Genomic DNA, 13,112 nt, shown 5'->3' on the forward strand with positions numbered 1-13,112 from the left:
CACAAAAATACCCAGAGGACTATACAGACACATATTCTCCTACTGTGAGGACAGAGAGTGTCAAAACAGCTTTGGTGGTAGCATCAGCACTTAACCTTGATGTATTTCAATATGATATACAAACTGCATACCTACATGCAGAGTTAGATAAAGAAATCTATGTAAGGGCCCCTCACAGCCAATACACAAATAAAAATGAAACTTGGTTGTTAAACAAAAGCTTATATGGATTGAAACAATCCGGTAAAAGATGGTATGATTGTTTGGTAAAGGTGCTCAAGACTATGGGTTTTAGCGCCACATCTGCTGATAATTGTTTTTTTGTCAAAAGGGATAATGACTGTATAGAATTTGTATTAATTTATGTAGACGATATTTTATATATTGGAAAACACAAAGAAAGTAGAGAAATCTTTGTGAACAAGTTGAATGAACACTTTTCCCTAAAGTCTTTGGGTAAGGTAAATAAATATCTTGGTGTACAGATCAGCAAAACAAAAAAGGGTTTCCAACTTACTCAAAAAGATAAAATTGTAGAACTTCTAAACAAATGTAATTTAAATAATGCTAAGACATGTGATACTCCCATGCAGACTGACTTCCTCAGAAATACTGATGAATCATCTCCTGAATTTAAGGACAACACATTTTATAGATCAATCATAGGTTCACTTCTTTACATATCTAATTGGACTAGGCCAGATATAGCTTTACCACTTAATTTACTGTCCAGATATGTCAGTAAACCAACAATGTATCATTGGGAAGCTGTCAAAAGGATTTTGAGATACCTGAAAGGCACTTTAGATTTTTGTCTTATGTTAGAACCAAATGATAACAAGGAACCAAAACTCATATGTTATGCAGATGCGGATTGGGCAGGAGACACATCTTGCAGAAAAAGTACATCAGGTTATATTTTCTTTTTAAATGATTGTCCAATTTATTGGTATACCGGCAAACAAGAACTGGTATCTACTTCAACTACAGAAGCAGAATATGTCTGTTTATCCAAATCTGCTAATAACCTTGTGTGGTTTAATGACTTAATTTCAGAAGTTTGGAAGAAACCTATTTTACCTTTTATCATAAATGAGGATAACAAAGCAGCTATTGAAATCTCCAGATCTGATGCTATTGGACAAAGGTCCAGACATATAGATATTAAGTTTAAACATGTAAGACAATTATCCCAAGACGGTTTTATAAAAGCTGTGCATTGTGATACTTCTGAACAGATAGCTGATATTTTAACAAAGCCTTTACCATCCAAACAACATAAATATTTAACTTCTAAATTGTATGTATTGTATTGTCCTGAATCTGAATGTAATTGATATTGTATAAATAATCGGCATTTAGAGGGGGATTTGTTAGATGTAAATGCCTTATTCTCTAATGTGTAAATAGTGTATATAAGAACATCAAGAGTTAATTCATTCTATGGTCTCTAATGTATTCATGACTCATAACCCATCTTCATGACTCCACCCCCTATGTATATAAGGAGCTCCTTTCCACAAGCTCCCTGCTTCTATCTATGAATATTCAGCGAATATAGAATGCCTTTGTGTAAATAAAAGGAGTTATATTTGAACTCTTAATTCTTTAATAATTTATTGAGTCTGATCCAGAAAATATCGCAACAATGACAACTCTCACAAAGTTTCAGAGGAACAGTGACTGCAGTTTTTCTTTCTCAACAAAATCGAGTTCTATATTAAGAAGCTGTGCTGCAGTACATTCCCAAACTGAAAACCCTTCTTATTTATGGTGCTTATGATTTTTAAATCAATCTTTTCCCCTCCCTATGTGGCAGTATAGTGTAATTGTCCTAATTAGATAGGCTTATTTTGATGAGAGTTTAAAAATAATAATCAAATTTCAAATGACATTTGCTGCACCCTGCCTCTTCCTACGGAAGCCTTGGTATAACTTAAATCTGAAAATTATGTATAAAGGAGAGAAATTACCATAATATTCCCCTTGCAAAACATCAACAAATCTGACTTGCTTGATATCTTATGCTTCTGTGGAATAAAAAGCCAGCAATAGTTTAGGAAATTTGGCGTTTCCTTAAGGATACCTACATTTATATCCCAGTTCAAGTAGAAATAACCTTGAGGAACAGAAATCGCTTCTCAAAGCCACACATTTATATAGGCTAAATGTACTAGTCACTGTTCACTCTAACAACATTCCCAGGTGATCAGCCTCTCCATCTCTCTAGCCTTCTAAATCCAGTTTAAGACATAGAAATTGATCAATTATTTCCAATCATTTTTTTTTAGGCTGTTTCAGTTAGATCAAGAATGAACAATGTGCGAACAGCTATTTGAGTCCAAACTCATGGAATCAGCCCTTAAAGAAATATTGCAAGACTCCATCATGGCTTACAGATGTACAAGTCTCTTTTCACATGCTGGGAGTGGGAGCAAATAGAGACTGAGCAGTGCTGGTAGAGTCAGAAGATCAAGGCTCAAAATTGTACACAGTACCTTCATCAGAAGATCATTTGCAACTGATACAGGACTAACAGGAAATTTTGCAATAGCAAGGACTTGCTTGCACTATCATCTTGTTAATGGGTAGCTCATTTTGCTTTATTGTCAGAACTGCACCTGTATGTGGAAGTGCACTGAGTGTCCTGATTTTTAAACTTTTATTTTCAGACCGGGCTAAACAGAACAAGCTTTAAAATAGCTTAGCTGTCGTTAAAATACATAGAGAAGTAAGTTATTGGTACTTGTAGAAATGGCGAAAATGACCTGCTTGGTCAGGGAACAAACTTTTTGGAAAGACTGGAAGCTTTATAAATACTTTTTTGCTGAAAAAAGAAAAAAATGGAGGATTTTAAAGACTAAGAAAGACGATGACTAAATGAGGGAATGGAGGGGCTTGTAAAATAGGTAAAAGGGACAATAAGAATGTAAATTATCTGTTGAAAAAAAATAGCAATAGCACTTAGACTTATATACTGCTTTACAGTGCTTTTACAGCCCTCTCTAAGCAGTTTACAGAGTCAGCATATTTCCCCCAACAATCTGGGTCCTCACTTTACCCAACTCGGAAGGATGGAAGGCTGAGTCAATCTTGAGCCTGGTGAGATTTGAACTGCCAAATTGTAGGCAACCGGCAGTCAGCAGAAGTAGCCTGCAGTACTGCACTTTAACCACTGCGCCATTGTCATCTATATGTTTCTTGTCTTTGGCTTTCTTTTTATTTTCTTGCACTTTTCTGTTTTGTTTTGTTTTTCTATTTCCTTTTGGTTTGTTATTATTTGAAAAAAGAAGCACATGGCTGGCTTGGTGCTATTATTTGGAGGCATTCCTAAAGTGACATCCATGGGCTTCATCCCAAGAAACAAATTTTAGGTTCCCCCAACAGTCCACCATCTTCTCCCTTCCTCAGAATTTAAAGCATACTTGCAAAGTGATTCAAGAGGAGAAATGGATGCAAATTTCTCACGGGTTTTTTTTGGGGGGGGGGGAAGAATTCTACAAACCTTTGTAACCCTTTTACTCTGAAGAGTATCCTTCAGCAATTGGGCAATCCAAGTTACCAATGTTTGCATTTTCTTTTCAGGAGCATCGGTACCATCAGCTTTTCTGAGAAAACATGAATAAACCATGCCTTACAAATATATCTTTGGATTTCAAATAATGGTCGTGCTTCTTGATTTGGCAGCTGGGGATTACTCAGAGAAGTGAGCATCTGTTTACTACGGTTCATCTCTTAATCTGCAATGTTTCTCAGAGTGCCAAGGACAAAACTTTGCATAGTCCTCCCACAAAGTATGAGCTCTTGGGGAAATGAACAACTGCCTTCCCTGATAATGCCATGGCCTAAGTCTGCATGGAAGTAGCCAACAGATATATAGTGGTATACATTAAAGCTCGTTTTCTGCCAACAGCCATGCTGAACATGAAACTGTTTGCAGAAAGTCAACATGGTTGGTTAACCAACAGGGGATAAGGCTTAACCATAGTGCTGATATCCTGGATTTTGAGCTACTGGCTTTTAAACTACTTCTCAAAACAGTCATGCAATTCCACAGAGCAGCATTCCAAATGGCATAGACGTGCTTTCCATTGCTCGGCGCGTATTCACTGGTAGTTTATCCTGCAACACCTGCAAAATCCTAATATCACACCTGCTTTGTTGCTGCATCAAGATCAGAATTTCTGAGATGGAGTTGGGAAGAGGAAGCGCTGCTGTTTCTTGGGCTGAATGATTATTTGAGTCCTTTGAGCTCCATGAACCAGCACTGAACTTTCTCAGACATGTGATCCTAGGAGTTCCCGAGGTTCTGGAGACATCTGTCTCCTGTTATGAAGGCCACTTGTTAAATCAGGCTTTTGTTTACACAGCCAATAAATATAAAAGGCTAATGTCTCTGAAGATAAATAGCCCAGGAGATTGTAATCCATTGAAGTCCAGCCTGGGTTATTAGTCAAAGATAAATGCAATAGCGAATTGTGGAAGGGCATGGGAAGCCTTGGTTCCTTCTAAGCAGAGTTTGAAGGACAATGAAGTGTGATATTGTGCTGCTCAGTGCAGCAATCAGCAGCAAAAGCACAGCATAAAGCATTTCAATCCTACTTTAGCCCATCAGCAACTAACGAAGATAAAGCTGTTCAATTTCCTAGCCCTGCTGCAGATGAGGAAACAGCTAAGATTGCTCCTAGGGCTACAGATCCTGGTTGGACTCTGCTGAATGGCAAAACACAGGTCATTGCTGGGTGACAAGCAGTAAGATTGATAAGGGAAGTCATGCGCATGCTGTGGGTATTTTGCAGTGGGAAGAAAATGACATAGCTCTCTGGCTATGCAGTCAGAGAGTCAGTTAATGCTGAAGCACACATTGAAATGCATGCCTATATTGTGCTTGTGTGACGTATTGCTCAAGCAGACATATACTTCCATGTTTACATGCACCTACTCTTCAACCTAAAGGAAACCAGGAGCAGCTAGAGAACAATAGCAATAGAAGACAATATTTAAATATACAACACTTAACTACCTTCTATCAAAACTGATTGTAATAAATATATTTGATAGTATTACATATCTATATACAATAATATGGCAGGTGAAGGGATGTAGAGCCAGGCAAGACTTTGATCCATGCCACATCTGGCATGGTAGCACATCTGGCTTCCTTTAGCGGGAAGAGTAGGTGCATGGTATTTATTCTTCTGCAGATACCTAGCATAGATTAATTTTTAAAAAAGGAAAATTATAAAGACTATGAAATCGATACACAAAATTGTTCATCAATCCAAGACTGAGAATGGGGTATATGTGGGATTTCTGCTTTCCATCCCTGGAATTGGAAATGATGTGAGGATTTCTGCACATGAGGGACTCTGTTGTTTGTAGACCAGGGCTGTCAAACTTGCGGCCCGTGGGCCAGATGTGTCACACACTGGCCATGCCCACACCTGGTTTGGCGAAGGGGAAAAAAGTCACGATACGTCACGTGATGACGCAAGTTTGACACCCCTGTTGTAGACAGTTGCATAGGTGTTGCATTCAAATGTCTGCAAATTTTAACATTCTGATTAGAGAGCCCTGAAACAGCAAAGCAGAGAACAGGAAGTTAGATTGATCCATCAGCAGGCAGGACATGCACCTCCATACAAAGTGCTGTTAGAATTTGGAAGTTGTCTGTATCGACCCATCTGTATCCCTCTGCAACTATGCTTACCCATCAACCCCTTTACAGAGTAGGTATGCAATGACGGCTACAGGCAGTTGCAAGCACCTCTAAATCAGCCTTGGATGGGATGCCTCTGTTCTCATTTCTGCATTTAAACAATACCCAATCCTTAATGCCAGCAGGTTCTATGGCAAGCTCTTCTGTTCCAGTTCCCACTCCTGCCCTGCCCTCCTAGTTCACTAATCTCCCCAAACTGAGAATCACAGGCTGTCATAGCAGCTGAATTTCCTTTTATCTTTTGGGATTCAAGAAGGAAATCCCACAACCAGGTTCAAAGCCCCATTCTCCGGAGGAAAAAATGAGCTAAAGAGCTTTTGCAGCTCAACATGCTAATGAAATGCAATTAAAAGAGAATTCTGTTAATCTTTCTTCGCTCTCTTCTCTTTTGCTCCCTTCTGAAGTTAATAAAAGCTTTGCTGATGATCACTGATGAAACCAGCTTTTGTTTCAGTCACTCCACATCTCAAGTGCCTGAAGTGTAGCTGCCTCAGATCTTGCTCTAAAGTTCCAGTCAGCGAAGACATTGGGGTACACACTGGGAAGGAATCCCTCTTAAAACCTGCTGGAAGACAGGCTACTTCTGCTGACTGCTGGCTGACTGCAATTTGGCAGTTCAAATCTCACCAGGCTGAAGGTTGACTCAGCCTTCCATCCTTCCGAGATGGGTAAAATGAGGACCCAGATTGTTGGAGGCAATATGCTGACTCTGTAAACTGCTTAGAGAGGGCTGTAAAGCACTGTAAAGTGGTCTATAAGTCTAAGTGCTATTGCTATTAAGCATGAAGCCAGCTTAAGACCTTAGGCCAGTCGCTTTCTCTCTGCCCTAAGAAGGGGGCAGTTGGAACCCCCTTCTGAAAAACCTTGCCAAGAAAACTGGAGGAAGTGGTGATCCAGGCAGGATCAACACTGAGTTCAAGGATACCAAACAAACAAACCCAAAGTATGTTTTAATGCAGGGGTGCCCAATCCCCAGGCCATGGACCAGCACCAGTCTGGGGCATGCCATCAACCAGGCAATGCAAACAAGCAAAGCCCCATCTGCAGGATGCAGGCAGCATGCAAAACCCTGCCCCCTCCAGTCTGTGGAAAAACATTTCTCTGTGGAACCGGTCCCTGGGGGCTGGGGGCTGCTGTTTTAATGCATACCTAAATTATTCACGAAAGTATGTTTAATAAGGGGAGATGGTTTATGTCATAGACTAGGAAAGGGGAAGAACTTATGCAATCTCTATGTGTAGCCAGAAATGAGCCTGTGTTGAGACTAGATATAAGGAAATTAAGAACAGACTGTTTGGGGTGGGAAATGGTATGCTGTTATGGAAATCACCATAAAAAGCTGATAGATGACATGTTCTTGTGAAAATACAATGAACTTGGATCTTAGCCTCAGACTTTTTTCCCCCTTCTGTTCAATCATGTTCAATTCTCAGAGACTACCTGGACCAGACCCTGCAGTTTACTTGGCATTTTTTTTTTCAGAAGTGGTTTGCCATTGCCTCCTTTCTAGGAATAAGAAAAAGTAACTCGTGCAAGGTCATCCAACTGGCTTTATCCTAAAGTGGGACTAGAACTCCCAGCCTCCCAGTCTCGAGTCTGATGCCTTAACTACTACACCAAAATTACTCTAGCTTTAGTCTATAAGTACATTTTATACTGTAGAAACCATTATCCAGTGAGCCACTACTAAGGAAAGTAAATCTATTTTTATAAAAACAAAATACCACTCACACATCATCACAAAATCTCCAGAACCGTAAAGCCCACAAACTTGAAATTTGTCACGTATGTTCCTCTTGGCTTCTAGGTGCTCGCTAAGAAAGGATTTTTCAAAATGACCATCAGATCATTAGTATTTCTAACATTATTATTAACACACTCTGATGCTAAGGAGTTCTATTCCCCCCTCCCCACCTGAAAAGAAATCTGTTCCAAATGCAAAACACAAGCAGAGGAGAGGAGTTTCAGTTTCAGTTTTACTTTCACAGCAGCAACCAGGGGATAGGATAGGGGAGGCTTCTGTGGGGCAAGGCTGAGGGAGAGTAGGGGATAGGATAGGGAAGGCTTCTGTGGGGCAAGGCTGAGGGAGAGTAGGGGATAGGATAGGGGAGGCTTCTGTGGGGCAAGGCTGAGGGAGAGAAGGGGATAGGATAGGAGAGGTTTATGTGGGGCAAGGCTGAGGGAGAGAAGGGGATAGAATAGGATAGGATAGGCTTCTGTGGGGCAAGGCTGAGGACAGAAGGGGAGAGGAGAGGCTGATTGTAAGTACTCATTAATTTTCAAGCTGTAAGTGTCAATTTATCAAGCCCGATCACATAGTTTCATAGCGGAGCATGGGTATTCAGCTAGTTCTGGATAAAACTGAGACCACAGATGTTTCCCAGTGGAGACCACCTATACCATTGTAAGAATGGAGGACTCGCTGCTTCCCTCCTCTATACCACCAGCCCTTGTGGGTCCCTTTTCAGTTCTGACCAGAATCAAATTGTGTTTCCACTGTTCCCCCCACTTCCCAATTGAGAAAGACGGCTTTACATTGTTAGATTTATCGTCTGATCTCCTTTTATGTACTGAATTCCTATCATCCCCATCTGCTCTTTTTATGACTTTCAGGGGGTTGGAAGTATGATACATACAGGGCATTAAATCCTTGCAATTTTAATCTCATTTCAGTTAAATATTCAGCCTAAATACTGAAAATGAAGCTTCAAAAGTAATATTAAAAGTGTGGGGTCTTCTTTTCCTTTAGGAGGGCTGTGTGTCAGAAAGTAGCAGCCAGTTTCACTGTCTTTTTGCAAGCTGCCAATTTTAACAGTTCAGGTTGACAACTTCACACCCCCACCCCCCCAACCGTCTTCTTCGGAGGAAACTCCTCCTGTTCTTACAGCTTTCCAGTTAACAATGAAGGTTACGGTTCTCAGCAGTTTGCCATGACAGCTCCCAAGTCTACAAACTCTCTGAGAGGAATACGTTCATCTGCCATTCCCTGGCTTTGAATTTGAAAAATGAAAGGTGAGGCTGCAGAAGAAGATGGCACCTGCCACATGCGTCCATGAAAGTCAAGAGAGTTGCCAATCACTGCCACTGAAAATCAGCTCTATAAGCCTCATAACCCTCTGCTCCTTGCCCAGCAGCAATCTTATCTGTGCCAGTCTGTGGCCTGCTGGATGGAAATGCTTCTATTGTGAACAAGATCTGTCATCAGCATTCGCTTACTTGGCAATGATCCCAAACTCTACTATTCAACCATTTCAATACGTCCCTTTAGGGGCAAAGCAATTCCTTTACTTCACTTTCTCTGAAATGACAGGTTTGTGTTGTTGTTGTTGTTGTTGTTGTTGTTATTATTATTATTATTATTATTATTATTATTATTATTATTATTATTATTTTACAGACATTTAATGCCAAGCAGCTTTCAAACAAACATCTCTAAAGAGTTTCACAGAAAACCGTTTACTTAAAAAAAAATACATTCATCCATCAGTAACTAATATACTAAATACAAAAAAAGAAAAAACTAAACTAACAACGTAAACTTTTTCAAGCATGGACGGAATATATTATTAGGATCATCCCAATTTATACTTTAGATTTTTGTTTGCCCAGGCCATTAGAGAATTGAGTGGTTCTTTTTATTATTTTAATGTAATACTTGTGAATGTAATATAAATGCATATACATAAGTAGGCATTTGGGTTTGGGAGAAACAGGCATGTATTCAAAATAAAAATCTAAAGATAGCTAGACCTGAAACAGAAGAAGCCTTGTCTTAGTTGTTTTAAAATACCTCTTGATTCCTGTTCTTCTAGGAGTTTGAGGAATTGCTACAGACATAAATGCTAATTGGGCCCAAAGAAACACCTCCTGTAGTCCATATAGTACTTCATCAGCTCAGCCAACTTCTGATAGTGATCAGTTTGTGAAATAGGATCAATGGTTTCACAGCCATCCCAAGCTAACATCTATAACTAGCATCATTGATTCTGTTTCCAGAGAATTATTTTATTCACCATCTTTATCTTCATCTCCAAATTTGTTTTTAAAGCTGGCCTGGGAGAAACAGAAGTAAAATTAACACAATGACCTGAGGAGTATTTGAGTGTGACATAAAGCAACATACAGGTAGTCCTCAACATACAATCACAATTGGGACCAGAATCTCAGTTGTGGAGTGAAATGGCCATTAAGCCCATGTGATTGCTTTGTTCAACAACTGCAATCTGGGACTCCCAATTGTGGTTGTTAAGTGATCTGTCAAGTTTTTTAGTGAATGGAGAGAAAGAGGTGCCTGCTGAGTTCAGCTCCCTTCTGTGTGCAGAAGAGAATTCCACTGAAGAGATGCAAGAACGGAATTCAGATTGGGGTATGATCTTCAGTTCTACCAGAGAAGTTCCCTTCCCCTTTTTGCTCTTGAAGGGTTGCCTATGAATGTCAGCCATGGCTGAGATTTCCTCCTGGCTGAGATTCCTTCCTAGCAAGTAGCCCCTTTTGCTTTCAAAGAGCTACAAGGAGGGAATCTCAACTCTGCGGCCAGCAGCAGCCGTACCAAGTTTCCTATTGACAGTCTGGGGCAGGGGTTGGCAAACTTAAACACTCAAAGAGCCACAAAGGTCCTAACCGGAAGCCCCGATTCAATTCTGGAGCCGACCAGAAGTTCAGTTCCCCCATCATAGTCTCCTCCTAGCGCGGCGTCATTTTTCCTCTGCTGACCAGAAGTCTGGTTCCCCCACCATAAAGTCTCCTCCTAGTGCAGCATCCTTTTTCCTCTACCTGTCCTAACTGAAAGCCCTAACAATTGTGGAGGCGACCAGCAACAGGGAGCTGCAGCAGAGGGATGAAAGAGCCACATGCGGCTCCAGAGCCGCAGGTTGGTGACCCCTAGTCTGGGGAAACTAGCAAAGAAGATTGTAAATGGCAATCATATGATTGAAGGACACCTAGCAATTGGTTGTAAGTGTGAGCAGGTTGCTAAGCGCTCAGATCATGATCATGTGACTGCAATAGTGGTGGTGCAACATATTGTGAGAGGAAAAAGTGCTTTATGTGGCCATCATAATTTTAGACCATTGTTAAATGAAGTCACAGTTTGCAAATCCTTAACAACAAAACAAGATTTGCAAACTGTTTCACTTCTTCTATTAAGACAAAATGACATTGTCCTTCTTATAAGAGGTACAAATGTGACAACAACATATGTTTTGAAAGCAAAAGTGCCATGCAGAACAAATTTAGATTTATGGAAGCAGAAGTGTAAGCCATTTTTAAAGAAGTATAATTCCCTTTTTTTAAAATGGAGATAAATACACATTGATATACACTTATAAACATAGGTTTCTTATATAAAACAGGTAAGGCATGCTTCCATTGTGAATAGCATGAAATACACACTCATAGGTTTTGGCTTCATTCTTCTACTCCCTCTCCTTCCCATTCATGGATGAATAATGTCCAGCCTATCAGATATTACAGAACTACATTTCCCAGCATCCCTAATAGCAATAGCACTTAGACTTATATACCACTTCATAGTGCTTTTACAGCCCTCTTTAAGCGGTTTTACAGAGTTAGCATATTGCCCCCAACAATCTGGGTCCTCCTTTTACCCACCTCGGAAGGATGGAAGGCTGAGTCAACCTTCAGCCTGGTGAGATTTGAAACCTAAAAAGGTTAACCAGTGATAGATGTAAATATAGAGCAGCAACATATGGAAAACCACATGCTGTGCATTCAGGTAGAAAGTATAGAAATGGCCAAATGCCAAATATTCACTAGAAGATGAGAAGGGGTTTTTGTTTTTTCCTTCACTGGAAGCAGTGCAAGATTGGATATCAACTGATGAGGAGCATGAGGTATGTTATCTTCTCTGCCTACTGAGTTGATTTAGGATCCCCTGAGAAGTATGAATGTTTAGCTTTTCCCAGGAAACACTTCTGACTTACAGCTGTTCTAGGGCAAGCATTACTTCTAGTGAAGAAGTTGAAAAGCCATCTCTTACTTAGTGAACCTTCCCCACTGTTCCTGTTCTCAAAAAGGAGAAAAACGGATAGAGAGAGTGAGCTGATGAACAATACCACAAGGACAAAGCCAGGGGTGGGCTTCAAAAATTTTAGCAAAGGGTTCTCTGCCTGGTTGCTGGGTGGGTGTGGCCATGGTAGGCGTGGCCTAGTCAGCCTCCTGCACCATGGTGGTGTGTGTGTTTTTGCCCTCCCCAGGCTCCGGGGGTTTTTTTCGAGCCTCCAGGAGGGCAAAAATGGCATCCCCATGTTCCTGAGGTCCTCTGGAGGCCAGAAACAAGTCCGTTTCTGGCTTTCCCAAACTTTCAGTAGGCCTGTTTTTCACCGTCTCAAAGCTCTATGCATGCCCTGCACTTACTTGCATCCAAAACAGACCATGTGGGGATTCCTGGGAAGGGAGGGGAGGGATGAGCAGGGCCAGCCAGGAGTGGGATTTAGGGGTTCTCCGAACTGCACAGAATCTTAGCTAGAGGTTCTCCCAAACCCCTGCGAACCCCCAGAAGCCCACCCCTGGACAAAGCACAAAATGGATCTAAACCCTGTTTTACAAGGGTCTGGGTGTAAAAAAAGAAAGAAAGAAAGATGCTTTTTCCTGTTTCACACATTGTAAAATTTTCCTCACTGCTAATATATAGTTTCTTTACAGAATCAGACATATATATTGTACACTTTCATTCATACACACATGCTCCCATATACACCCACACACTTCAGTGACCATCTAATGGCTTCTTCAGAGGTGAATCAAATTCTTATTTTCTGGTAATTGTTTCTGCATAATGCCATTGCCTTTTTTCCTTCTGAGAAGATAATTGGAAATAATTTTTAGAAGTACTGAGTCAGTTGAGTGAAGTTGCGCATTATTTTTCCACATGTCTGTATCCTCCTTGTCTAGGAGCTTAAATCTCTGAATTAGGAAGATAACTTATGTCTCCAGTGCAAGGTATAATTGCTCTTCCAAGTATGTTTTCAAGTGGGTACCCTACTTTGAGAACACGGTTAGGGTTAGAACTTAGAAAAAGAATTCAGATATGGACATCCTCTATAACAGGAGTGTCAAACTCGTGGCTGGATGCATCACGTGTTGGCCATGCCCACCCCCAGTTTAGCAAAGGGGGAAAAGTTGTGATTTGTCACGTGACGACAACGTGTCATCGCAAGTTGACATCCCTGCTCTAGAAAAATTTTCTGGTAAATGTTATTTACTGTCTTGTTTGTTGGATACTGAATGTAGTAAATGCCTTATGTAGATTAAGGAGACATAATGAATTATTGTGGGTTTGTCAACACCATTGTTCCTTGTCCCTGGTGTTTCCTCCAAGAAAGGATTGGAGATGTTCATCAGGTTAGATCTACAAAACAGATGTGCATGGCAG

The sequence above is a fragment of the Pantherophis guttatus genome, chromosome 2 (genome assembly GCF_059756535.1).
Source record: "Pantherophis guttatus breed Tessera chromosome 2, ASM5975653v1, whole genome shotgun sequence".
NCBI classification, from domain to species: domain Eukaryota; kingdom Metazoa; phylum Chordata; class Lepidosauria; order Squamata; family Colubridae; genus Pantherophis; species Pantherophis guttatus.